At 45.2% G+C, this 26526-nt stretch overlaps 22 non-coding genes across 22 annotated transcripts; all 22 read right to left on the reverse strand.

The window, feature by feature from the left end:
* Nucleotides 1–2447: 2447 nt before the first annotated feature.
* Nucleotides 2448–2530, reverse strand: TRNAL-UAG (transfer RNA leucine (anticodon UAG)). Its single transcript has one exon. It is a non-coding gene; the product is annotated as a tRNA-Leu (tRNA).
* A 1025-nt stretch (nucleotides 2531–3555) lies between these two features.
* Nucleotides 3556–3638, reverse strand: TRNAL-AAG (transfer RNA leucine (anticodon AAG)). The gene has a single exon. It is a non-coding gene; the product is annotated as a tRNA-Leu (tRNA).
* Nucleotides 3639–4541: 903 nt separating this feature from the next.
* On the reverse strand, nucleotides 4542–4624 carry TRNAP-UGG (transfer RNA proline (anticodon UGG)). Its single transcript has one exon. It is a non-coding gene; the product is annotated as a tRNA-Pro (tRNA).
* Nucleotides 4625–5650: 1026 nt separating this feature from the next.
* TRNAL-AAG (transfer RNA leucine (anticodon AAG)) lies at nucleotides 5651–5733 on the reverse strand. The gene has a single exon. It is a non-coding gene; the product is annotated as a tRNA-Leu (tRNA).
* A 189-nt stretch (nucleotides 5734–5922) lies between these two features.
* Nucleotides 5923–6005, reverse strand: TRNAL-CAG (transfer RNA leucine (anticodon CAG)). Its single transcript has one exon. It is a non-coding gene; the product is annotated as a tRNA-Leu (tRNA).
* A 1741-nt stretch (nucleotides 6006–7746) lies between these two features.
* Nucleotides 7747–7829, reverse strand: TRNAL-AAG (transfer RNA leucine (anticodon AAG)). Its single transcript has one exon. It is a non-coding gene; the product is annotated as a tRNA-Leu (tRNA).
* A 190-nt stretch (nucleotides 7830–8019) lies between these two features.
* On the reverse strand, nucleotides 8020–8102 carry TRNAL-CAG (transfer RNA leucine (anticodon CAG)). The gene has a single exon. It is a non-coding gene; the product is annotated as a tRNA-Leu (tRNA).
* Nucleotides 8103–8734: 632 nt separating this feature from the next.
* On the reverse strand, nucleotides 8735–8817 carry TRNAL-UAG (transfer RNA leucine (anticodon UAG)). Its single transcript has one exon. It is a non-coding gene; the product is annotated as a tRNA-Leu (tRNA).
* Nucleotides 8818–9843: 1026 nt separating this feature from the next.
* TRNAL-AAG (transfer RNA leucine (anticodon AAG)) lies at nucleotides 9844–9926 on the reverse strand. Its single transcript has one exon. It is a non-coding gene; the product is annotated as a tRNA-Leu (tRNA).
* A 189-nt stretch (nucleotides 9927–10115) lies between these two features.
* On the reverse strand, nucleotides 10116–10198 carry TRNAL-CAG (transfer RNA leucine (anticodon CAG)). The gene has a single exon. It is a non-coding gene; the product is annotated as a tRNA-Leu (tRNA).
* Nucleotides 10199–10830: 632 nt separating this feature from the next.
* TRNAL-UAG (transfer RNA leucine (anticodon UAG)) lies at nucleotides 10831–10913 on the reverse strand. Its single transcript has one exon. It is a non-coding gene; the product is annotated as a tRNA-Leu (tRNA).
* A 1299-nt stretch (nucleotides 10914–12212) lies between these two features.
* On the reverse strand, nucleotides 12213–12295 carry TRNAL-CAG (transfer RNA leucine (anticodon CAG)). Its single transcript has one exon. It is a non-coding gene; the product is annotated as a tRNA-Leu (tRNA).
* Nucleotides 12296–12927: 632 nt separating this feature from the next.
* Nucleotides 12928–13010, reverse strand: TRNAL-UAG (transfer RNA leucine (anticodon UAG)). Its single transcript has one exon. It is a non-coding gene; the product is annotated as a tRNA-Leu (tRNA).
* A 1299-nt stretch (nucleotides 13011–14309) lies between these two features.
* Nucleotides 14310–14392, reverse strand: TRNAL-CAG (transfer RNA leucine (anticodon CAG)). The gene has a single exon. It is a non-coding gene; the product is annotated as a tRNA-Leu (tRNA).
* A 1741-nt stretch (nucleotides 14393–16133) lies between these two features.
* On the reverse strand, nucleotides 16134–16216 carry TRNAL-AAG (transfer RNA leucine (anticodon AAG)). Its single transcript has one exon. It is a non-coding gene; the product is annotated as a tRNA-Leu (tRNA).
* A 2013-nt stretch (nucleotides 16217–18229) lies between these two features.
* On the reverse strand, nucleotides 18230–18312 carry TRNAL-AAG (transfer RNA leucine (anticodon AAG)). Its single transcript has one exon. It is a non-coding gene; the product is annotated as a tRNA-Leu (tRNA).
* A 190-nt stretch (nucleotides 18313–18502) lies between these two features.
* TRNAL-CAG (transfer RNA leucine (anticodon CAG)) lies at nucleotides 18503–18585 on the reverse strand. Its single transcript has one exon. It is a non-coding gene; the product is annotated as a tRNA-Leu (tRNA).
* A 3112-nt stretch (nucleotides 18586–21697) lies between these two features.
* Nucleotides 21698–21785, reverse strand: TRNAL-UAA (transfer RNA leucine (anticodon UAA)). Its single transcript has one exon. It is a non-coding gene; the product is annotated as a tRNA-Leu (tRNA).
* A 1298-nt stretch (nucleotides 21786–23083) lies between these two features.
* On the reverse strand, nucleotides 23084–23166 carry TRNAL-CAG (transfer RNA leucine (anticodon CAG)). Its single transcript has one exon. It is a non-coding gene; the product is annotated as a tRNA-Leu (tRNA).
* Nucleotides 23167–24316: 1150 nt separating this feature from the next.
* Nucleotides 24317–24399, reverse strand: TRNAL-AAG (transfer RNA leucine (anticodon AAG)). The gene has a single exon. It is a non-coding gene; the product is annotated as a tRNA-Leu (tRNA).
* Nucleotides 24400–24588: 189 nt separating this feature from the next.
* On the reverse strand, nucleotides 24589–24671 carry TRNAL-CAG (transfer RNA leucine (anticodon CAG)). The gene has a single exon. It is a non-coding gene; the product is annotated as a tRNA-Leu (tRNA).
* Nucleotides 24672–26412: 1741 nt separating this feature from the next.
* Nucleotides 26413–26495, reverse strand: TRNAL-AAG (transfer RNA leucine (anticodon AAG)). Its single transcript has one exon. It is a non-coding gene; the product is annotated as a tRNA-Leu (tRNA).
* Nucleotides 26496–26526: the final 31 nt, after the last annotated feature.

Here is a 26526-nt window from a genome sequence, read left to right on the forward strand (position 1 = left end):
GCCCAAGAGTCATGGAGCCCGTCCTGGGCAATTTGACATGCAGTTGGCCTGGAGGAAGGAAGCCCCGGGTGGCCTAGGGAGGTGTTGCCCAGGCTTAGCCTATCTGGTCCCCATGGCAGAGAACCACCAGCCCTGGAGGGGTGTCCGGGCGTACCCTGCCCCTAGTAATCCGGAGGGAAATTCCCCCCCTTTCTTGCAATCTGTGCACGCGAGGTGACAGAGGGGACCCAAGGCGTGAAAGAACCCGACCTCATGGAGCCCTCGCTGGGATCCGGGAGGCGAATGGCACCTCATCGGGACTTCCAGGGAAGTTCGGCCATCTGGTCCCCCCCCCCCTATAGGAAAGCGTTGCGGGCGACCAGATGGCCGAGGAAATCTGGGCGATCAGATGGCCGGGCATGGAGGTGAAGCCGCCTGGACTCTTCCCCACCCCGTCCCCGTCCCGGGACGAATGCCCAGGACGCATAGAGCCCGTCCTGGGCACTTTTTCATGCCATCGGCCTGGAGCGCCCCGACACCCTGGGGAGGACCACCCTAGAAACCATGGAGCCCGACCCGGGCACTCTGCCATGCCGTCGGCCTGGATGGAGCCCCGGATGCCCGGGGGACGAATGCCCGGGACGCATGGAGCCCGTCCTGGGCACTTTTCCATGCCGTCGGCCAGGAGCCCCCTGACACCCAGGGGAGGACCACCGTGAAAACCATTGGAGCCCGACCCGGGCACTCTGCCATACCGTCAGCCTGGATGTAGCCCCGGGCGCCAGGGGGACGAATGCCCGGGATGCATGGAGCCCGTCCCGGGCACTCTGCCATGCCGTCAGCCTGGATGGAGCCCCGGACGCCCGGGGGACGGAGGCCCGGGACGCATGGAGCCCGTCCTGGGCACGTTTCCATGCCGTCGGCCGGGATGGAGCCCCGGGCGCCCGGGGGACGACTGCCCAAGAGCCATGGAGACCATCCCGGGCACTCTGCCATGCCGTCCCGACAAATTCGTACGGACTCCTAACCTTCCGACACGGATCGGAATCGAGCCCTTTCTGACCCAGCAGTTTCAGGCGCCCGGGGGACGAATGCCCGGGACGCATGGAGCCCGACCCGGGCACTCTGCCATGCCGCCGGCCTGGATGGAGCCCCGGACGCCCGGGGGACGAATGCCCGGGACGCATGGAGCCCGTCCAAGGCACTCTGCCATGCCGTCGGCCTGGATGGAGCCCGGACGCCTGGGGGACGACTGCCCAAGAGCCATGGAGCCCATCCCGGGCACTCTGCCATGCCGTCCCGACAAATTCGTACGGACTCCTAACCTTCCGACACGGATCGGAATCGAGCCCTTTCTGACCCAGCAGATTTCAGGTTGATTTGCTATATACTTTACGTACGATTTTATGGGGGCCGATTCCGATCCGGTACGTAAAAGCACATCCGACCGACATGTCGGACAACCACGTACACCCAGGGGATAGGACTGCCCGGGTCACATGGACCCCGTCCTGGGCACTCTGATCTGCGGCCTGCGCCGGGGATCGAACCGTGATCACCAGATGGGGATATCCCAAAAATCTGGCATGGATACGGCCCGCCAGGACAGATTTGGGCACCCCTGTCTTAGGCCATGAGTGGCTATAGCAAGAAAAAAACTCACTGCACTTTTCCAAAAAGACAACCATATAAGCCCATGTGAGGGAAATGATCTGATTTTCTCCCTCAAGAAAAAAGAAGATTAAACACAGGTTTGTCAGAAGTGGGATTTGACCCACGCCTCCAGAAGAGACTGCGACCTGAACGCAGCGCCTTAGACCACTCGGCCATCCTGACTTGCATTTGCAGCACCTTCCACAAGCCAGACAGCCATGCAAGTGGGGTACCGAAAAGGCATGCCCTCAATTTATTTATCCCATTATAAGCATTTCCAACAGATCTTTGAACAATCCATACAGAGCAGTACCTATGAAGAACTCTTTAGACCTTTAATGAGTACAAAGAGAAAGTGCTATTCACCAGCCACTTGAACGGCCCAAAGCTGCTTTGAAATTGAGTCAATAGCCACATCTTGGCTGACTAAAGCAAATTCAACAAGGGATCTCAATGTCACAACATAGGGTGGAATTCGCAAATCTAAGCAGCCCCTGATCACTGCCCTGAGGAAATTGCTGTAAGTGTGCTGGAGTCCAGCTGTCTACCAGGTGCTTGGCATTCTTCCAAATTTGTATGGCCTGTCTGGCCAGGGAATACAAGAGAATGACTCTTCTAGATGAGCTCTTACATGGGTCATAAGCTCATTTGGTAAGGATTGCACTTTATCAGCAAGACTTTGTACAACAGAAATATATGAGAAACCCAAGCACTCTTGACTAGACGAGGACAGAATAACGTCGCAGGTGAAGACGAACAGAAGCAACTTCCATCAGATGTTATCCTGATGAAGAAGATTATATCTCCAAAAGTCATTTCAGAAGTGGGATTCGAACCCACGCCTCCAGAGGAGACTGCGGCCTAAACACAGCGCCTTAGACCACTCGGCCATCCTGACAGTGAAGAGTCCTAAGAAATGTATAAAAGTCACTCAGAAATGTCTGCGTCCATGCAAGCTTGAAATAATTTCAACCTTCAAACACAAGGTGCAACTTTTTGCACAGGACAATAAACACAGAAGATCACATATGAAAGCATTTCATTTCACAGGTGTACTGTTTTTATGCTTTTAGAATAACTTATACCTCTCACCAGCTATTTAGGGTTCTGTATCCTACTCACAAAATTACCTTGCCTGCGACCTTTCTCTCTATACACAAACAACTACTGCTCAGGAAGTAGGAAGGCAGAAGGTGGGGCAGTTTATGCAAATTTATGCTGTCAATGTGCCTTGCACATTCATGCAGAATTTCTAGATCCTTGCTGGAAACAAGAGAGCAGGCCTTGTTTCAGATCAACTATCCCTAGCACGGAACGTCTGAGCACATCCATTCTTTTTCTCTCTAGCCCCTGGCTTGGGACTCACCCTCACTGGCTGAGGAGTGAAGTTCTGCATACCAACGTTGCATAGAAGGTATGTTTGTGATTGGTTTGAGATGGGTGGGAGGTCAAGAGCAGGGAAAAGCAAGTCACTTTCACTTCTAGTCTCCTCTTCTATGCCTACCTGCTGTTCACTCACTCTGTCTTTGTTTCATTCTCTCCTTCCTCAACACCCCGTCTCACTCACTCGCTCTATCATTTGTGCTCTTTCCCCTTGCTCTTCATTTCATAGTGGGAACATCTCTTCAATGGATCATTAGAAAATGAGGTTACATAAAATTAAAAATCTACTTATTGGAAACCAAAAATATCACAAGACTGAATGTAAGCCATTTCTTCAATAAAAGGGATTTTTAGGCACCCCCCAAAAAACACATAAAACACCACTAGTGCTAGAAGAATATTATAGGAGCTTGAAGACAGAATTGGGCATATTCATTTGCAGTTGAAACTGAAGTTTGGTATTTATTCAGATATTATATGCACTGCCAATTTTTAGCTGAGATTCTGAAGGAACGCAGAGACAAAATGGACTGAAAGTTTTGTCAGAAGTGGGATTCGAACCCACGCCTCCAGGAGAGACTGCGGCCTTAACGCAGCGCCTTAGACCACTCGGCCATCCTGACCACATGTTGCTTGTCCATCTACATAGTGAGAAAGATAGTGTGAACAAAAAAAACACACATATTAGGCCATAAGTGGCTATAGCAAGAAAAAAACTCACTGCACTTTTCCAAAAAGACAACCATATAAGCCCATGTGAGGGAAATGATCTGATTTTCTCCCTCAAGAAAAAAGAAGATTAAACACAGGTTTGTCAGAAGTGGGATTTGACCCACGCCTCCAGAAGAGACTGCGACCTGAACGCAGCGCCTTAGACCACTCGGACATCCTGACTTGCATTTGCAGCACCTTCCACAAGCCAGACAGCCATGCAAGTTTGGTACCGAAAAGGCATGCCCTCAATTTATTTATCCCATTATAAGCATTTCCAACAGATCTTTGAACAATCCATACAGAGCAGTACCTATGAAGAACTCTTTAGACCTTTAAAGCGTACAAAGAGAAAGTGCTATTCACCAGCCACTTGAACGGCCCAAAGCTGCTTTGAAATTGAGTCAACAGCCACATCTTGGCTGACTAAAGCAAATTCAACAAGGGAGCTCAATGTCACAACATAGGGTGGAATACGAAAATCTAAGCAGCCCCTGATCACAGCCCTGAGGACATTGCTGTAAGTGTGCTGGAGTACAGCTGTCTACCAGGTGCTTGGCATTCTTCCAAATTTGCATGGCCTGTCTGGCCAGGGAATACAAGAGCATGACTCTTCTAGATGAGCTCTTACATGGGTCCTAAGCTCATTTGGTAAGGATTGCACTTTATCAGCAAGACTTTGTACAACAGAAATATATGAGAAACCCAAGCTCTCTTGACTAGACGAGGACGGAATAACGTCCCAGGTGAAGAAGAACAGATGCAACTTCCATCAGATGTTATCCTGATGAAGAAGATTATATCTCCAAAAGTCATGTCAGAAGTTGGATTCGAACCCACGCCTCCAGAGGAGACTGCGGCCCAAACACAGCGCCTTAGACCACTCGGCCATCCTGACAGTGAAGAGTCCTAAGAAATGTATAAAAGTCACTCAGAAATTTCTGCGTCCATGCAAGCTTGAAATAATTTCAACCTTCAAACACAAAGTGCAACTTTTTGCACAGGACAATAAACACAGAAGATCACATATGAAAGCATTTAATTTCACAGGTGTACTGTTTTTATGCTTTTAGAATAACTTATACCTCTCACCAGCTATTTAGGGTTCTGTATCCTACTCACAAAATTACCTTGCCTGCGACCTTTCTCTCTATACACAAACAACTACTGCTCAGGAAGTAGGAAGGCAGAAGGTGGGGCAGTTTATGCAAATTTATGCTGTCAATGTGCCTTGCACATTCATGCAGAATTTCTAGATCCTTGCTGGAAACAAGAGAGCAGGCCTTGTTTCAGATCAACTGTCCCTAGCAAGGAACGTCTGAGCACATCCATTCTTTTTCTCTCTAGCCCCTGGCTTGGGACTCACCCTCACTGGCTGAGGAGTGAAGTTCTGCATACCAACGTTGCATAGAAGGTATGTTTGTGATTGGTTTGAGATGGGTGGGAGGTCAAGAGCAGGGAAAAGCAAGTCACTTTCACTTCTAGTCTCCTCTTCTATGCCTACCTGCCGTTCACTCACTCTGTCTTTGTTTCATTCTCTCCTTCCTCAACACCCCATCTCACTCACTTGCTCTATCATTTGTGCTCTTTCCCCTTGCTCTTCATTTCATAGTGGAAACATCTCTTGAATGGATCATTAGAAAATGAGGTTACATAAAATTAAAAATCTACTTATTGGAAACCAAAAATATCACAAGACTGAATGTAAGCCATTTCTTCAATAAAAGGGATTTTTTAGGCACCCCCCAAAAAACACATAAAACACCACTAGTGCTAGAAGAATATTATAAGAGCTTGAAGACAGAATTGGGCAAATTCATTTGCAGTTGAAACTGAAGTTTGGTATTTATTCAGATATTATATGCACTGCCAATTTTTAGCTGAGATTCTGAAGGAACGCAGAGACAAAATGGACTTAAAGTTTTGTCAGAAGTGGGATTCGAACCCACGCCTCCAGGAGAGACTGCGGCCTTAACGCAGCGCCTTAGACCACTCGGCCATCCTGACCACATGTTGCTTGTTCATCTACATAGTGAGAAAGATAGTGTGAACAAAAAAAACACACATCTTAGGCCATGAGTGGCTATAGCAAGAAAAAAACTCACTGCACTTTTCCAAAAAGACAACCATATAAGCCCATGTGAGGGAAATGATCTGATTTTCTCCCTCAAGAAAAAAGAAGATTAAACACAGGTTTGTCAGAAGTGGGATTTGAACCCACGCCTCCAGAAGAGACTGCGACCTGAACGCAGCGCCTTAGACCACTCAGCCATCCTGACTTGCAGTTGCAGCACCTTCCACAAGCCAGACAGCTATGCAAGTTTGGTACCGAAAAGGCATGCCCTCAATTTATTTATCCCATTACAAGCATTTCCAACAGATCTTTGAACAATCCATACAGAGCAGTACCTATGAAGAACTCTTTAGACCTTTAAAGCGTACAAAGAGAAAGTGCTATTCACCAGCCACTTGAACGGCCCAAAGCTGCTTTGAAATTGAGTCAACAGCCACATCTTGGCTGACTAAAGCAAATTCAACAAGGGATCTCAATGTCACAACATAGGGTGGAATTCGCAAATCTAAGCAGCCCCTGATCACTGCCCTGAGGAAATTGCTGTAAGTGTGCTGGAGTCCAGCTGTCTACCAGGTGCTTGGCATTCTTCCAAATTTGTATGGCCTGTCTGGCCAGGGAATACAAGAGAATGACTCTTCTAGATGAGCTCTTACATGGGTCATAAGCTCATTTGGTAAGGATTGCACTTTATCAGCAAGACTTTGTACAACAGAAATATATGAGAAACCCAAGCTCTCTTGACTAGACGAGGACAGAATAACGTCCCAGGTGAAGATGAACAGATGCAACTTCCATCAGATGTTATCCTGATGAAGAAGATTATATCTCCAAAAGTCATTTCAGAAGTGGGATTCGAACCCACGCCTCCAGAGGAGACTGCAGCCTAGACACAGCGCCTTAGACCACTCGGCCATCCTGACAGTGAAGAGTCCTAAGAAATGTATAAAAGTCACTCAGAAATTTCTGCGTCCATGCAAGCTTGAAATAATTTCAACCTTCAAACACAAGGTGCAACTTTTTGCACAGGACAATAAACACAGAAGATCACATATGAAAGCATTTCATTTCACAGGTGTACTGTTTTTATGCTTTTAGAATAACTTATACCTCTCACCAGCTATTTAGGGTTCTGTATCCTACTCACAAAATTATCTTGCCTGCGACCTCTCTCTTTATACACAAACAACTAGTGCTCAGGAAGTAGGAAGGCAGAAGGTGGGGCAGTTTATGCAAATTTATGCTGTCAATGTGCCTTGCAGATTCATGCAGAATTTCTAGTTCCTTGCTGGAAACAAGAGAGCAGGCCTTGTTTCAGATCAACTGTCCCTAGCAAGGAACGTCTGAGCACATCCATTCTTTTGCTCTCTAGCCCCTGGCTTGGGACTCACCCTCACTGGCTGAGGAGTGAAGTTCTGCATACCAACGTTGCATAGAAGGTATGTTTGTGATTGGTTTGAGATGGGTGGGAGGTCAAGAGCAGGGAAAGGCAAGTCACTTTCACTTCTAGTCTCCTCTTCTATGCCTACCTGCCGTTCACTCACTCTGTCTTTGTTTCATTCTCTCCTTCCTCAACACCCCATCTCACTCACTCGCTCTATCATTTGTGCTCTTTCCCCTTGCTCTTCATTTCATAGTGGGAACATCTCTTGAATGGATCATTAGAAAATGAGGTTACATAAAATTAAAAATCTACTTATTGGAAACCAAAAATATCACAAGACTGAATGTAAGCCATTTCTTCAATAAAAGGGATTTTTTAGGCACCCCCCAAAAAACACATAAAACACCACTAGTGCTAGAAGAATATTATAAGAGCTTGAAGACAGAATTAGGCAAATTCATTTGCAGTTGAAACTGAAGTTTGGTACTTATTCAGATATTATATGCACTGCCAATGTTTAGCTGAGATTCTGAAGGAACGCAGAGACAAAATGGACTTAAAGTTTTGTCAGAAGGGGGATTCGAACCCACGCCTCCAGGAGAGACTGCGGCCTTAACGCAGCGCCTTAAACCACTCGGCCATCCTGACCACATGTTGCTTGTCCATCTACATAGTGAGAAAGATAGTGTGAACATAAAAAAACACACATCTTAGGCCATAAGTGGCTATAGCAAGAAAAAAACTCACTGCACTTTTCCAAAAAGACAACCATATAAGCCCATGTGAGGGAAATGATCTGATTTTCTCCCTCAAGAAAAAAGAAGATTAAACACAAGTTTGTCAGAAGTGGGATTTGAACCCACGCCTCCAGAAGAGACTGCAACCTGAACGCAGCGCCTTAGACCACTCGGCCATCCTGACTTGCATTTGCAGCACCTTCCACAAGCCAGACAGCCATGCAAGTTTGGTACCGAAAAGGCATGCCCTCAATTTATTTATCCCATTATAAGCATTTCCAACAGATCTTTGAACAATCCATACAGAGCAGTACCTATGAAGAACTCTTTAGACCTTTAAAGCGTACAAAGAGAAAGTGCTATTCACCAGCCACTTGAACGGCCCAAAGCTGCTTTGAAATTGAGTCAACAGCCACATCTTGGCTGACTAAAGCAAATTCAACAAGGGAGCTCAATGTCACAACATAGGGTGGAATACGCAAATCTAAGCAGCCCCTGATCACAGCCCTGAGGACATTGCTGTAAGTGTGCTGGAGTACAGCTGTCTACCAGGTGCTTGGCATTCTTCCAAATTTGCATGGCCTGTCTGGCCAGGGAATACAAGAGCATGACTCTTCTAGATGAGCTCTTACATGGGTCCTAAGCTCATTTGGTAAGGATTGCACTTTATCAGCAAGACTTTGTACAACAGAAATATAAGAGAAACTCAAGCTCTCTTGACTAGACGAGGACGGAATAACGTCCCAGGTGAAGAAGAACAGATGCAACTTCCATCAGATGTTATCCTGATGAAGAAGATTATATCTCCAAAAGTCATGTCAGAAGTGGGATTCGAACCCACGCCTCCAGAGGAGACTGCGGCCTAAACACAGCGCCTTAGACCACTCGGCCATCCTGACAGTGAAGAGTCCTAACAAATGTATAAAAGTCACTCAGAAATTTCTGCGTCCATGCAAGCTTGAAATAATTTCAACCTTCAAACACAAGGTGCAACTTTTTGCACAGGACAATAAACACAGAAGATCACATATGAAAGCATTTCATTTCACAGGTGTACTGTTTTTATGCTTTTAGAATAACTTATACCTCTCACCAGCTATTTAGGGTTCTGTATCCTACTCACAAAATTACCTTGCCTGCGACCTTTCTCTCTATACACAAACAACTACTGCTCAGGAAGTAGGAAGGCTGAAGGTGGGGCAGTTTATGCAAATTTATGCTGTCAATGTGCCTTGCACATTCATGCAGAATTTCTAGATCCTTGCTGGAAACAAGAGAGCAGGCCTTGTTTCAGATCAACTGTCCCTAGCAAGCAACGTCTGAGCACATCCATTCTTTTTCTCTCTAGCCCCTGGCTTGGGACTCACCCTCACTGGCTGAGGAGTGAAGTTCTGCATACCAACGTTGCATAGAAGGTATGTTTGTGATTGGTTTGAGATGGGTGGGAGGTCAAGAGCAGGGAAAGGCAAGTCACTTTCACTTCTAGTCTCCTCTTCTATGCCTACCTGCCGTTCACTCACTCTGTCTTTGTTTCATTCTCTCCTTCCTCAACACCCCATCTCACTCACTCGCTCTATCATTTGTGCTCTTTCCCCTTGCTCTTCATTTCATAGTGGGAACATCTCTTGAATGGATCATTAGAAAATTAGGTTACATAAAATTAAAAATCTACTTATTGGAAACCAAAAATATCACAAGACTGAATGTAAGCCATTTCTTCAATAAAAGGGATTTTTTAGGCACCCCCCAAAAAACACATAAAACACCACTAGTGCTAGAAGAATATTATAAGAGCTTGAAGACAGAATTAGGCAAATTCATTTGCAGTTGAAACTGAAGTTTGGTACTTATTCAGATATTATATGCACTGCCAATGTTTAGCTGAGATTCTGAAGGAACGCAGAGACAAAATGGACTTAAAGTTTTGTCAGAAGGGGGATTCGAACCCACACCTCCAGGAGAGACTGCGGCCTTAACACAGCGCCTTAGACCACTCGGCCATCCTGACCACATGTTGCTTGTCCATCTACATAGTGAGAAAGATAGTGTGAACAAAAAAAACACACATCTTAGGCCATAAGTGGCTATAGCAAGAAAAAAACTCACTGCACTTTTCCAAAAAGACAACCATATAAGCCCATGTGAGGGAAATGATCTGATTTTCTCCCTCAAGAAAAAAGAAGATTAAACACAAGTTTGTCAGAAGTGGGATTTGAACCCACGCCTCCAGAAGAGACTGCAACCTGAACGCAGCGCCTTAGACCACTCGGCCATCCTGACTTGCATTTGCAGCACCTTCCACAAGCCAGACAGCCATGCAAGTTTGGTACCGAAAAGGCATGCCCTCAATTTATTTATCCCATTATAAGCATTTCCAACAGATCTTTGAACAATCCATACAGAGCAGTACCTATGAAGAACTCTTTAGACCTTTAAAGCGTACAAAGAGAAAGTGCTATTCACCAGCCACTTGAACGGCCCAAAGCTGCTTTGAAATTGAGTCAACAGCCACATCTTGGCTGACTAAAGCAAATTCAACAAGGGAGCTCAATGTCACAACATAGGGTGGAATACGCAAATCTAAGCAGCCCCTGATCACAGCCCTGAGGACATTGCAGTAAGTGTGCTGGAGTACAGCTGTCTACCAGGTGCTTGGCATTCTTCCAAATGTGCATGGCCTGTCTGGCCAGGGAATACAAGAGCATGACTCTTCTAGATGAGCTCTTACATGGGTCCTAAGCTCATTTGGTAAGGATTGCACTTTATCAGCAAGACTTTGTACAACAGAAATATATGAGAAACCCAAGCTCTCTTGACTAGACGAGGACGGAATAACGTCCCAGGTGAAGACGAACAGATGCAACTTCCATCAGATGTTATCCTGATGAAGAAGATTATATCTCCAAATGTCATGTCAGAAGTGGGATTCGAACCCACGCCTCCAGAGAAGACTGCGGCCTAAACACAGCGCCTTAGACCACTCGGCCATCCTGACAGTGGAGAGTCCTAAGAAATGTATAAAAGTCACTCAGAAATTTCTGCGTCCATGCAAGCTTGAAATAATTTCAACCTTCAAACACAAGGTGCAACTTTTTGCACAGGACAATAAACACAGAAGATCACGTATGAAAGCATTTCATTTCACAGGTGTACTGTTGTTATGCTTTTAGAATAACTTATACCTCTCACCAGCTATTTAGGGTTCTGTATCCTACTCACAAAATTACCTTGCCTGCGACCTTTCTCTCTATACACAAACAACTACTGCTCAGGAAGTAGGAAGGCAGAAGGTGGGGCAGTTTATGCAAATTTATGCTGTCAATGTGCCTTGCACATTCATGCAGAATTTCTAGATCCTTGCTGGAAACAAGAGAGCAGGCCTTGTTTCAGATCAACTGTCCCTAGCAAGGAACTTCTGAGCACATCCATTCTTTTGCTCTCTAGCCCCTGGCTTGGGACTCACCCTCACTGGCTGAGGAGTGAAGTTCTGCATACCAACGTTGCATAGAAGGTATGTTTGTGATTGGTTTGAGATGGGTGGGAGGTCAAGAGCAGGGAAAAGCAAGTCACTTTCACTTCTAGTCTCCTCTTCTATGCCTACCTGCCGTTCACTCACTCTGTCTTTGTTTCATTCTCTCCTTCCTCAACACCCCATCTCACTCACTCGCTCTATCATTTGTGCTCTTTCCCCTTGCTCTTCATTTCATAGTGGAAACATCTCTTGAATGGATCATTAGAAAATGAGGTTACATAAAATTAAAAATCTACTTATTGGAAACCAAAAATATCACAAGACTGAATGTAAGCCATTTCTTCAATAAAAGGGATTTTTTAGGCACCCCCCCAAAAAACACATAAAACACCACTAGTGCTAGAAGAATATTATAAGAGCTTGAAGACAGAATTAGGCAAATTCATTTGCAGTTGAAACTGAAGTTTGGTACTTATTCAGATATTATATGCACTGCCAATTTTTAGCTGAGATTCTGAAGGAACGCAGAGACAAAATGGACTTAAAGTTTTGTCAGAAGTGGGATTCGAACCCACGCCTCCAGGAGAGACTGCGGCCTTGACGCAGGGCCTTAGACCACTCAGCCATCCTGACCACATGTTGCTTGTCCATCTACATAGTGAGAAAGATAGTGTGAACAAAAAAAACACACATCTTAGGCCATAAGTGGCTATAGCAAGAAAAAAACTCACTGCACTTTTCCAAAAAGACAACCATATAAGCCCATGTGAGGGAAATGATCTGATTTTCTCCCTCAAGAAAAAAGAAGATTAAACACAGGTTTGTCAGAAGTGGGATTTGAACCCACGCCTCCAGAAGAGACTGCGACCTGAACGCAGCGCCTTAGACCACTCGGCCATCCTGACTTGCATTTGCAGCACCTTCCACAAGCCAGACAGCCATGCAAGTTTGGTACCGAAAAGGCATGCCCTCAATTTATTTATCCCATTATAAGCATTTCCAACAGATCTTTGAACAATCCATACAGAGCAGTACCTATGAAGAACTCTTTAGACCTTTAAAGCGTACAAAGAGAAAGTGCTATTCACCAGCCACTTGAACGTCCCAAAGCTGCTTTGAAATTGAGTCAACAGCCACATCTTGGCTGACTAAAGCAAATTCAACAAGGGAGCTCAATGTCACAACATAGGGTGGAATACGCAAATCTAAGCAGCCCCTGATCACAGCCCTGAGGACATTGCTGTAAGTGTGCTGGAGTACAGCTGTCTACCAGGTGCTTGGCATTCTTCCAAATTTGCATGGCCTGTCTGGCCAGGGAATACAAGAGCATGACTCTTCTAGATGAGCTCTTACATGGGTCCTAAGCTCATTTGGTAAGGATTGCACTTTATCAGCAAGACTTTGTACAACAGAAATATAAGAGAAACCCAAGCTCTCTTGACTAGACGAGGACGCAATAACGTCCCAGGTGAAGAAGAACAGATGCAACTTCCATCAGATGTTATCCTGATGAAGAAGATTATATCTCCAAAAGTCATGTCAGAAGTGGGATTCGAACCCACGCCTCCAGAGGAGACTGCGGCCTAAACACAGCGCCTTAGACGACTCGGCCATCCTGACAGTGAAGAGTCCTAAGAAATGTATAAAAGTCACTCAGAAATTTCTGCGTCCATGCAAGCTTGAAATAATTTCAACCTTCAAACACAAGGTGCAACTTTTTGCACAGGACAATAAACACAGAAGATCACATATGAAAGCATTTCATTTCACAGGTGTACTGTTTTTATGCTTTTAGAGTAACTTATACCTCTCACCAGCTATTTAGGGTTCTGTATCCTACTCACAAAATTACCTTGCCTGCGACCTTTCTCTCTATACACAAACAACTACTGCTCAGGAAGTAGGAAGGCAGAAGGTGGGGCAGTTTATGCAAATTTATGCTGTCAATGTGCCTTGCACATTCATGCAGAATTTCTAGATCCTTGCTGGAAACAAGAGAGCAGGCCTTGTTTCAGATCAACTGTCCCTAGCAAGGAACGTCTAAGCACATCCATTCTTTTGCTCTCTAGCCCCTGGCTTGGGACTCACCCTCACTGGCTGAGGAGTGAAGTTCTGCATACCAACGTTGCATAGAAGGTATGTTTGTGATTCGTTTGAGATGGGTGGGAGGTCAAGAGCAGGGAAAAGCAAGTCACTTTCACTTCTAGTCTCCTCTTCTATGCCTACCTGCCGTTCACTCACTCTGTCTTTGTTTCATTCTCTCCTTCCTCAACACCCCATCTCACTCACTCGCTCTATCATTTGTGCTCTTTCCCCTTGCTCTTCATTTCATAGTGGAAACATCTCTTGAATGGATCGTTAGAAAATGAGGTTACATAAAATTAAAAATCTACTTATTGGAAACCAAAAATATCACAAGACTGAATGTAAGCCATTTCTTCAATAAAAGGGATTTTTTAGGCACCCCCCAAAAAACACATAAAACACAACTAGTGCTAGAAGAATATTATAAGAGCTTGAAGACAGAATTAGGCAAATTCATTTGCAGTTGAAACTGAAGTTTGGTACTTATTCAGATATTATATGCACTGCCAATTTTTAGCTGAGATTCTGAAGGAACGCAGAGACAAAATGTACTTAAAGTTTTGTCAGAAGTGGGATTCAAACCCACGCCTCCAGGAGAGACTGCGGCCTTAACGCAGCGCCTTAGACCACTCGGCCATCCTGAGTACATGTTGCTTGTCCATCTACATAGTGAGAAAGATAGTGTGAACAAAAAAAACACACATCTTAGGCCATAAGTGGCTATAGCAAGAAAAAACACTCACTGCACTTTTCCAAAAAGACAACCATATAAGCCCATGTGAGGGAAATGATCTGATTTTCTCCCTCAAGAAAAAAGAAGATTAAACACAGGTTTGTCAGAAGTGGGATTTGAACCCACGTCTCCAGAAGAGACTGCGACCTGAACGCAGCGCCTTAGACCACTCGGCCATCCTGACTTGCATTTGCAGCACCTTCCACAAGCCAGACAGCCATGCAAGTTTGGTACCGAAAAGGCATGCCCTCAATTTATTTATCCCATTATAAGCATTTCCAACAGATCTTTGAACAATCCATACAGAGCAGTACCTATGAAGAACTCTTTAGACCTTTAAAGCGTACAAAGAGAAAGTGCTATTCACCAGCCACTTGAACGGCCCAAAGCTGCTTTGAAATTGAGTCAACAGCCACATCTTGGCTGACTAAAGCAAATTCAACAAGGGAGCTCAATGTCACAACATAGGGTGGAATACGCAAATCTAAGCAGCCCCTGATCACAGCCCTGAGGACATTGCTGTAAGTGTGCTGGAGTACAGCTGTCTACCAGGTGCTTGGCATTCTTCCAAATTTGCATGGCCTGTCTGGCCAGGGAATACAAGAGCATGACTCTTCTAGATGAGCTCTTACATGGGTCCTAAGCTCATTTGGTAAGGATTGCACTTTATCAGCAAGACTTTGTACAACAGAAATATATGAGAAACCCAAGCTCTCTTGACTAGACGAGGACGGAATAACGTCCCAGGTGAAGAAGAACAGATGCAACTTCCATCAGATGTTATCCTGATGAAGAAGATTATATCTCCAAAAGTCATGTCAGAAGTGGGATTCGAACCCGTGCCTCCAGAGGAGACTGCGGCCTAAACACAGCACCCTAGACCACTCGGCCATCCTGACAGTGAAGAGTCCTAAGAAATGTATAAAAGTCACTCAGAAATTTCTGCGTCCATGCAAGCTTGAAATAATTTCAACCTTCAAACACAAGGTGCAACTTTTTGCACAGGACAATAAACACAGAAGATCACTTATGAAAGCATTTCATTTCACAGGTGTACTGTTTTTATGCTTTTAGAATAACTTATACCTCTCACCAGCTATTTAGGGTTCTGTATCCTACTCACAAAATTACCTTGCCTGCGACCTTTCTCTCTATACACAAACAACTACTGCTCAGGAAGTAGGAAGGCAGAAGGTGGGGCAGTTTATGCAAATTTATGCTGTCAATGTGCCTTGCACATTCATGCAGAATTTCTAGATCCTTGCTGGAAACAAGAGAGCAGGCCTTGTTTCAGATCAACTGTCCCTAGCAAGGAACGTCTGAGCACATCCATTCTTTTTCTCTCTAGCCCCTGGCTTGGGGCTCACCCTCACTGGCTGAGGAGTGAAGTTCTGCATACCAACGTTGCATAGAAGGTATGTTTGTGATTGGTTTGAGATGGGTGGGAGGTCAAGAGCAGGGAAAAGCAAGTCACTTTCACTTCTAGTCTCCTCTTCTATGCCTACCTGCCGTTCACTCACTCTGTCTTTGTTTCATTCTCTCCTTCCTCAACACCCCATCTCACTCACTCGCTCTATCATTTGTGCTCTTTCCCCTTGCTCTTCATTTCATAGTGGAAACATCTCTTGAATGGATCATTAGAAAATGAGGTTACATAAAATTAAAAATCTACTTATTGGAAACACAAAATATCACAAGACTGAATGTAAGCCATTTCTTCAATAAAAGGGATTTTTTAGGCACCCCCCAAAAAACACATAAAACACCACTAGTGCTAGAAGAATCTTATAAGAGCTTGAAGACAGAATTGGGCAAATTCATTTGCAGTTGAAACTGAAGTTTGGTATTTATTCAGATATTATATGCACTGCCAATTTTTAGCTGAGATTCTGAAGGAATGCAGAGACAAAATGTACTTAAAGTTTTGTCAGAAGTGGGATTCGAACCCACGCCTCCAGGAGAGACTGCGGCCTTAACGCAGCGCCTTAGACCACTCGGCCAACCTGACCACATGCTGCGTGTCCATCTACATAGTGAGAAAGATAGTGTGAACAAAAAAAACACACATCTTAGGCCATAAGTGGCTATAGCAAGAAAAAAACTCACTGCACTTTTCCAAAAAGACAACCATATAAGCCGATGAGAGGGAAATGATCTGATTTTCTCCCTCAAGAAAAAAGAAGATTAAACACAGGTTTGTCAGAAGTGGGATTTGAACCCACGCCTCCAGAAGAGACTGCGACCTGAACGCAGCGCCTTAGACCAGTCGCCCATCCTGACTTGCATTTGCAGCACCTTCCACAAGCCAGACAGCCATGCAAGTTTGGTACCGAAAAGGCATGCCCTCAATTTATTTATCCCATTATAAGCATTTCCAACAGATCTTTGAACAATCCATACAGAGCAGTACCTATGAAGAACTCTTTAGACCTTTAAAGCGTACAAAGAGAAAGTGCTATTCACCAGCCACTTGAACGGCCCAAAGCTGCTTTGAAATTGAGTCAACAGCCACATCTTGGCTGACTAAAGCAAATTCAACCAGGGAGCTCAATGTCACAACATAGGGTGGAATACGAAAATCTAAGCAGCCCCTGATCACAGCCCTGAGGACATTGCTGTAAGTGTGCTGGAGTACAGCTGTCTACCAGGTGCTTGGCATTCTTCCAAATTTGCATGGCATGTCTGGCCAGGGAATACAAGAGCATGACTCTTCTAGATGAGCTCTTACATGGGTCCTAAGCTCATTTGGTAAGGATTGCACTTTATCAGCAAGACTTTGTACAACAGAAACATATGAGAAACCCAAGCTCTCCTGACTAGACGAGGACGGAATAACGTCCCAGGTGAAGACGAACAGATGCAACTTCCATCAGATGTTATCCTGATGAAGAAGATTATATCTCCAAAAGTCATTTCAGAAGTGGGATTCGAACCCACGCCTCCAGAGGAGACTGCAGCCTAGACACAGCGCCTTAGACCACTCGGCCATCCTGACAGTGAAGAGTCCTAAGAAATGTATAAAAGTCACTCAGAAATTTCTGCGTCCATGCAAGCTTGAAATAATTTCAACCTTCAAACACAAGGTGCAACTTTTTGCACAGGACAATAAACACAGAAGATCACATATGAAAGCATTTCATTTCACAGGTGTACTGTTTTTATGCTTTTAGAATAACTTATACCTCTCACCAGCTATTTAGGGTTCTGTATCCTACTCACAAAATTACCTTGCCTGCGACCTCTCTCTTTATACACAAACAACTACTGCTCAGGAAGTAGGAAGGCAGAAGGTGGGGCAGTTTATGCAAATTTATGCTGTCAATGTGCCTTGCAGATTCATTGCGAATTTCTAGATCCTTGCTGGAAACAAGAGAGCAGGCCTTGTTTCAGATCAACTGTCCCTAGCAAGGAACGTCTGAGCACATCCATTCTTTTGCTCTCTAGCCCCTGGCTTGGGACTCACCCTCACTGGCTGAGGAGTGAAGTTCTGCATACCAACGTTACATAGAAGGTATGTTTGTTATTGGTTTTAGATGGGTGGGAGGTCAAGAGCAGGGAAAAGCAAGTCACCTTCACTTCTAGTCTCCTCTTCTATGCCTACCTGCCGTTCACTCACTCTGTCTTTGTTTCATTCTCTCCTTCCTCAACACCCCATCTCACTCACTCGCTCTATCATTTGTGCTCTTTCCCCTTGCTCTTCATTTCATAGTGGGAACATCTCTGGAATGGATCATTAGAAAATGAGGTTACATAAAATTAAAAATCTACTTATTGGAAACCAAAAATATCACAAGACTGAATGTAAGCCATTTCTTCAATAAAAGGGATTTTTTAGGCACCCCCCAAAAAACACATAAAACACCACTAGTGCTAGAAGAATATTATACGAGCTTGAAGACAGAATTGGGCAAATTCATTTGCAGTTGAAACTGAAGTTTGGTACTTATTCAGATATTATATGCACTGCCAATTTTTAGCTGAGATTCTGAAGGAACGCAGAGACAAAATGGACTTATAGTTTTGTCAGAAGTGGGATTCGAACCCACGCCTCCAGTAGAGACTGCGGCCTTGACGCAGCGCCTTAGACCACTCGGCCATCCTGACCACATGTTGCTTGTCCATCTACATAGTGAGAAAGATAGTGTGAACAAAAAAAACACACATCTTAGGCCATGAGTGGCTATAGCAAGAAAAAAACTCACTGCACTTTTTCAAAAAGACAACCATAAAAAGCCCATATGAGGGAAATTTTCCGATTTTCTCCCTCAAGAAAAAAGAAGATTAAACACATGTTTGTCAGAAGTGAGATTTGAACCCACGCCTCCAGAAGAGACTGCGACCTGAACGCAGCGCCTTAGACCACTCGGCCATCCTGACTTGCATTTGCAGCACCTTCCACAAGCCAGACAGCCATGCAAGTGGGGTACCGACAAGGCATGCCCTCAATTTATTTATCCCATTATAAGCATTTCCAACAGATCTTTGAACAATCCATACAGAGCAGTACCTATGAAGAACTCTTTAGACCTTTAATGAGTACAAAGAGAAAGTGCTATTCACCAGCCACTTCAACGGCCCAAAGCTGCTTTGAAATTGAGTCAATAGCCACATCTTGGCTGACTAAAGCAAATTCAACAAGGGATCTCAATGTTATGTTATGTTATGTTACATAGTTTTTATATAGCGTACGGCTACTCGAGAGGAGTGTCCCGACGCTTTTCCACCAGTGGCTCATAAAAAGTAACACAACACAGCTAAAAACAGAAAACATAAGAAAAAGTAAAAAGAAGCAATTTAATAAAAGAACAGACTAAGAATTAAAAAGCCAAGTCTTCAGGCCCCTCCTCAACTGAAGCAAATTGGCAGTACTGCGCAGTGAAAGTGGGAGCAGATTCCACAGCTGGGGAGCTCTGCAGCTAAAAGATCGCCCTCCCGCGTGGGCCTTCCTCACCCGTGGGACCACAGCTTTAAAGAGGGATTCCGAACGGAGGGAACGGACTGGATGATAAAAGTTCAGTCTCCGCTGCAGATATCCCGCCCCTGATCCATGCAAAGCTTTATGCATCAGGGTCAGGGATTTAAACTGGATCCGCTTCCTAATAGGTAGCCAATGAAGCGTCTGAAGCAACCTCGAAGCACGGGCTCGTCTACCAAGACCGAAAATTGCCCGGGCAGCAGAGTTCTGCACCACCTGGAGGCGCTGAACCAGGTAATCGGGGAGGCCAAGAAAGAGGGCGTTTGCATAATCCAGCCTCGAGCCGACAAGGGCCAGAACGGTAATCCTCCTGTGGTACTCCGACAACAGAGGCAAAAATTTGCGGAGCATCTTCAGGATTCCGTAGCAGGTGCCGGCCAGGCCAAGAATATGAGTTCGCAGCGACAACTGGTTGTCTAGCTTGACGCCCAAATTTTTGGCAACCTGGGAGGACTGAGCAGGAGGACTCATGGCGGACGGCCACCAATGCTGCCAATCCGGATCTGCGACGCAACCAAAGAATAAAATCTCAGACTTGCCCGAGTTGGCCCTCAGACTGTTCCGTTGGAACCAGTCGAAGACCAGCGCAAGGCAGTTCCGGATTCTCTCTCCATCAAACTCTTGGTCTTTCCCGCATGTGAAGAGGAGTTGCGTGTCGTCGGCATAGGAGACGATCTGGGCCCCGTACGCCTCCACCAAGGCCGCCAAAGGGGACATAAAGATGTTAAATAACGTGGGGCTCAACACAGAACCCTGTGGAACCCCAACTCCCAATGGCGGCATCTCGGCGGAGCTCTGGGAAACCCAGACCGTCTGGCGGCGGTCTTCAAGGAAAGAAGTGAACCACCTGAACACCGTCCCCCTGAGGCCGATGTCATGAAGCCTCGCTAAAAGCGCCTTGTGGGGGATGGTGTCGAAGGCCGCCGACAGATCTAACATGACCAGCATGGCCCTACCGCCGACATCCAGAGTCTCCCTAATAATCTCAGTGACCTCCAACAGAGCCGTTTCCGTACTAAAGTTAGGACGGAAACCCGACTGAGATGAATGGAGCAGATTGTTGGCTTGCAGAAAGCTCGACAAAACGCCGTGGGCATGTTTTTCCGTTATCTTCGCCAGTGCTGGTAGAAGCGAGATTGGCCTATAGTTCGCCAAAACCTCGGTGTCAAGACCCGGTTTTTTTAGGAGGGGGATCACCATCGCTCTTTTCCAAGAGCTGGGAACCCTTCCCTCCCTCAAGGAGGTATTGAGGATAAAATTGACCAAAGGATTCACCACCGCCGCCATCCCGGTCAAGAATTTGGCAGGGCAGGGGTCAAGTGGCGAGCCAGATTTAAGATTGGCCAGTAACTTCTGAGAGACATCACAGGAAACAGTAGGGCAATCGGACAGCACCGCCGCAGGTATCTGCGGAAGACTACAGTCCGCCCTAACACCACTGCCTCCATCCGGTCCCTCCACAAAGGTGGCCTGAATAGCCTTGATCTTACTTACTTGATCTTACTTGTGAAGAAACCAGCAAGATCACATGCCCAAGCATCCGCCGAAGCTGGCGGGGGCGGATGGGAGCTGGGGGTTGTAAACTCCTTCATAATATTAAAGATCTCCTTACAGGAGTTCGCAGATGCCTCTATCCTCCTCGCCAGATAGTCCCTCTTGGCACCAAGGATGTCCCGATGGTAGGCCTTGACCACCGCCTTATAGGCAAGTTTGGCCTCCCCATCGTACATCGTACATAAGGCGCCAGGCCCTCTCGGCCACCTTGCACTGACTACGGGCCACACGGAGCGCCTCCGTAAACCACGGGGCAGATTGCCGAGCCACCGTGGACCGGGAGGCAGCCTTAGGGGCTAGATCGTCAAGCCTGTCAGTAAGCCAACGCTGCAGAGTCTCCGTATCGCTGTCCAAATCACCCGAAAGATGACAGGGGTGATCCAGCAACGCCTGCTCAAGCATGTCAGGCGTCAATCTATGCAGCGCTCGCGAGGCCGGTCTAAGCAAAGTGGGCGCTCTGTAATCCGGGCGCGCACATTCCATCACCGAAAATAAGCCGGTGGTCAGTCCAGAGAATCTGCCGGGTAGCAACCTCCGTAGGTGGAACAGATGAAAACACCTGATCCAGGGTATGCCCCTTCTCATGTGTTCTCATGTGTCTCAATGTCACAACATAGGGTGGAATTCGCAAATCTAAGCAGCCCCTGATCACTGCCCTGAGGAAATTGCTGTAAGTGTGCTGGAGTCCAGCTGTCTACCAGGTGCTTGGCATTCTTCCAAATTTGTATGGCCTTTCTGGCCAGGGAATACAAGAGCATGACTCTTCTAGATGAGCTCTTACATGGGTCCTAAGCTCATTTGGTAAGGATTGCACTTTATCAGCAAGACTTTGTACAACAGAAATATATGAGAAACCCAAGCTCTCTTGACTAGACGAGGACAGAATAACGTCCCAGGTGAAGACGAACAGATGCAACTTCCATCAGATGTTATCCTGATGAAGAAGATTATATCTCCAAAAGTCATTTGAGAAGTGGGATTCGAACCCACGCCTCCAGAGGAGACTGCAGCTTAAACACAGCGCCTTAGACCACTCGGCCATCCTGACAGTTAAGAGTCCTAAGAAATGTATAAAAGTCACTCATAAATTTCTGCGTCCATGCAAGCTTGAAATAATTTCAACCTTCAAACACAAGGTGCAACTTTTTGCACAGGACAATAAACACAGAAGATCACATATGAAAGCATTTCATTTCACAGGTGTACTGTTTTTATGCTTTTAGAATAACTTATACCTCTCACCAGCTATTTAGGGTTCTGTATCCTACTCACAAAATTATCTTGCCTGCGACCTCTTTCTTTATACACAAACAACTACTGCTCAGGAAGTAGGAAGGCAGAAGGTGGGGCAGTTTATGCAAATTTATGCTGTCAATGTGCCTTGCAGATTCATGCAGAATTTCTAGATCCTTGCTGGAAACAAGAGAGCAGGCCTTGTTTCAGATCAACTGTCCCTAGCAAGGAACGTCTGAGCACATCCATTCTTTTGCTCTCTAGCCCCTGGCTTGGGACTCACCCTCACTGGCTGAGGAGTGAAGTTCTGCATACCAACGTTGCATAGAAGGTATGTTTGTGATTGGTTTGAGATGGGTGGGAGGTCAAGAGCAGGGAAAAGCAAGTCACCTTCACTTCTAGTCTCCTCTTCTATGCCTACCTGCCGTTCACTCACTCTATCTTTGTTTCATTCTCTCCTTCCTCAACACCCCATCTCACTCACTGGCTCTATCATTTGTGCTCTTTCCCCTTGCTCTTCATTTCATAGTGGAAACATCTCTTGAATGGATCATTAGAAAATGAGGTTACATAAAATTAAAAATCTACTTATTGGAAACCAAAAATATCACAAGACTGAATGTAAGCCATTTCTTCAATAAAAGGGATTTTTTAGGCACCCCCCAAAAAACACATAAAACACCACTAGTGCTAGAAGAATATTATACGAGCTTGAAGACAGAATTGGGCAAATTCATTTGCAGTTGAAAGTGAAGTTTGGTACTTATTCAGATATTATATGCACTGCCAATTTTTAGCTGAGATTCTGAAGGAACGCAGAGACAAAATGGACTTAAAGTTTTGACAGAAGTGGGATTTGAACCCAAGCCTCCAAGAGAGACTGCGGCCTTAACGCAGCGCCTTAGACCACTCGGCCATCCTGACCACATGTTGCTTGTCCATCTACATAGTGAGAAAGATAGTGTGAACAAAAAAAACACACATCTTAGGCCATAAGTGGCTATAGCAAGAAAAAAACTCACTGCACTTTTCCAAAAAGACAACCATATAAGCCCATGTGAGGGAAATGATCTGATTTTCTCCCTCAAGAAAAAAGAAGATTAAACACAGGTTTGTCAGAAGTGGGATTTGAACCCACGCCTCCAGAAGAGACTGCGACCTGAACGCAGCGCCTTAGACCACTCGGCCATCCTGACTTGCATTTGCAGCACCTTCCACAAGCCAGACAGCCATGCAAGTTTGGTACCGAAAAGGCATGCCCTCAATTTATTTATCCCATTATAAGCATTTCCAACAGATCTTTGAACAATCCATACAGAGCAGTACCTATGAAGAACTCTTTAGACCTTTAAAGCGTACAAAGAGAAAGTGCTATTCACCAGCCACTTGAACGGCCCAAAGCTGCTTTGAAATTGAGTCAACAGCCACATCTTGGCTGACTAAAGCAAATTCAACAAGGGAGCTCAATGTCACAACATAGGGTGGAATACGCAAATCTAAGCAGCCCCTGATCACAGCCCTGAGGACATTGCTGTAAGTGTGCTGGAGTACAGCTGTCTACCAGGTGCTTGGCATTCTTCCAAATTTGCATGGCCTGTTTATCCAGGGAATACAAGAGTATGACTCTTCTAGATGAGCTCTTACATGGGTCCTAAGCTCATTTGGTAAGGATTTCTAGATCCTTGCTGGAAACAAGAGAGCAGGCCTTGTTTCAGATCAACTGTCCCTAGCAAGGAACGTCTGAGCACATCCATTCTTTTGCTCTCTAGCCCCTGGCTTGGGACTCACCCTCACTGGCTGAGGAGTGAAGTTCTGCATACCAACGTTGCATAGAAGGTATGTTTGTGATTGGTTTGAGATGGGTGGGAGGTCAAGAGCAGGGAAAAGCAAGTCACCTTCACTTCTAGTCTCCTCTTCTATGCCTACCTGCCGTTCACTCACTCTGTCTTTGTTTCATTCTCTCCTTCCTCAACACCCCATCTCACTCACTGGCTCTATCATTTGTGCTCTTTCCCCTTGCTCTTCATTTCATAGTGGAAACATCTCTTGAATGGATCATTAGAAAATGAGGTTACATAAAATTAAAAATCTACTTATTGGAAACCAAAAATATCACAAGACTGAATGTAAGCCATTTCTTCAATAAAAGGGATTTTTTAGGCACCCCCCAAAAAACACATAAAACACCACTAGTGCTAGAAGAATATTATACGAGCTTGAAGACAGAAATGGGCAAATTCATTTGCAGTTGAAACTGAAGTTTGGTACTTATTCAGATATTATATGCACTGCCAATTTTTAGCTGAGATTCTGAAGGAACGCAGAGACAAAATGGACTTAAAGATTTGTCAGAAGTGGGATTCGAACCCACGCCTCCAGGAGAGACTGCGGCCTTAACGCAGCGCCTTAGACCACTCGGCCATCCTGACCACATGTTGCTTGTTCATCTACATAGTGAGAAAAATAGCGTCAACAAAAAAAACACACATCTTAGGCCATGAGTGGCTATAGCAAGAAAAAAACTCACTGCACTTTTCCAAAAAGACAACCATATAAGCCCATGTGAGGGAAATGATCTGATTTTCTCCCTCAAGAAAAAAGAAGATTAAACACAGGTTTGTCAGAAGTGGGATTTGAACCCACGCCTCCAGAAGAGACTGCGACCTGAACGCAGCGCCTTAGACCACTCGGCCATCCTGACTTGCATTTGCAGCACCTTCCACAAGCCAGACAGCCATGCAAGTGGGGTACCGAAAAGGCATGCCCTCAATTTATGTATCCCATTATAAGCATTTCCAACAGATCTTTGAACAATCCATACAGAGCAGTACCTATGAAGAACTCTTTAGACCTTTAATGAGTACAAAGAGAAAGTGCTATTCACCAGCCACTTGAACGGCCCAAAGCTTCTTTGAAATTGAGTCAATAGCCACATCTTGGCTGACTAAAGCAAATTCAACAAGGGATCTCAATGTCACAACATAGGGTGGAATTCGCAAATCTAAGCAGCCCCTGATCACTGCCCTGAGGAAATTGCTGTAAGTGTGCTGGAGTCCAGCTGTCTACCAGGTGCTTGGCATTCTTCCAAATTTGTATGGCCTGTCTGGCCAGGGAATACAAGAGAATGACTCTTCTAGATGAGCACTTACATGGGTCATAAGCTCATTTGGTAAGGATTGCACTTTATCAGCAAGACTTTGTACAACAGAAATATATGAGAAACCCAAGCTCTCTTGACTAGACGAGGACAGAATAACGTCCCAGGTGAAGACAAACAGAAGCAACTTCCATCAGATGTTATCCTGATGAAGAAGATTATATCTCCAAAAGTCATTTCAGAAGTGGGATTCGAACCCACGCCTCCAGAGGAGACTGCAGCCTAAGCACAGCGCCTAAGACCTCTCGGCCATCCTGACAGTGAAGAGTCCTAAGAAATGTATAAAAGTCACTCAGAAATTTCTGCGTCCATGCAAGCTTGAAATAATTTCAACCTTCAAACACAAGGTGCAACTTTTTGCACAGGACAATAAACACAGAAGATCACATATGAAAGCATTTCATTTCACAGGTGTACTGTTTTTATGCTTTTAGAATAACTTATACCTCTCACCAGCTATTTAGGGTTCTGTATCCTACTCACAAAATTACCTTGCCTGCGACCTTTCTCTCTATACACAAACAACTACTGCTCAGTAAGTAGGAAGGCAGAAGGTGGGGCTGCTTATGCAAATTTATGCCGTCAAAGTGCTTTGCACATTCATGCAGAATTTCTAGATCCTTGCTGGAAACAAGAGAGCAGGCCTTGTTTCAGATCAACTGTCCCTAGCAAGGAACGTCTGAGCACATCCATTCTTTTGCTCTCTAGCCCCTGGCTTGGGACTAACCCTCACTGGCTGAGGAGTGAAGTTCTGCATACCAACGTTGCATAGAAGTTATGTTTGTGATTGGTTTGAGATGGGTGGGAGGTCAAGAGCAGGGAAAAGCAAGTCACTTTCACTTCTAGTCTCCTCTTCTATGCCTACCTGCCGTTCACTCACTCTGTCTTTGTTTCATTCTCTCCTTCCTCAACACCCCATCTCACTCACTGGCTCTATCATTTGTGCTCTTTCCCCTTGCTCTTCATTTCATAGTGGAAACACCTCTTGAATGGATCATTAGAAAATGAGGTTACATAAAATTAAAAATCTACTTATTGGAAACCAAAAATATCACAAGACTGAATGTAAGCCATTTCTTCAATAAAAGGGATTTTTTAGGCACCCCCCAAAAAACACATAAAACACCACTAGTGCTAGAAGAATATTATAAGAGCTTGAAGACAGAATTGGGCAAATTCATTTGCACTTGAAACTGAAGTTTGGTACTTATTCAGATATTATATGCACTGCCAATTTTTAGCTGAGATTCTGAAGGAACGCAGAGACAAAATGGACTTAAAGTTTTGTCAGAATTGGGATTCGAACCCACGCCTCCAGGAGAGACTGCGGCCTTAACGCAGCGCCTTAGACCACTCGGCCATCCTGACCACATGTTGCTTGTCCATCTACATAGTGAGA

Source organism: Lissotriton helveticus, chromosome 8 (assembly GCF_964261635.1).
Source record: "Lissotriton helveticus chromosome 8, aLisHel1.1, whole genome shotgun sequence".
Taxonomy (NCBI): Eukaryota; Metazoa; Chordata; class Amphibia; order Caudata; family Salamandridae; genus Lissotriton; species Lissotriton helveticus.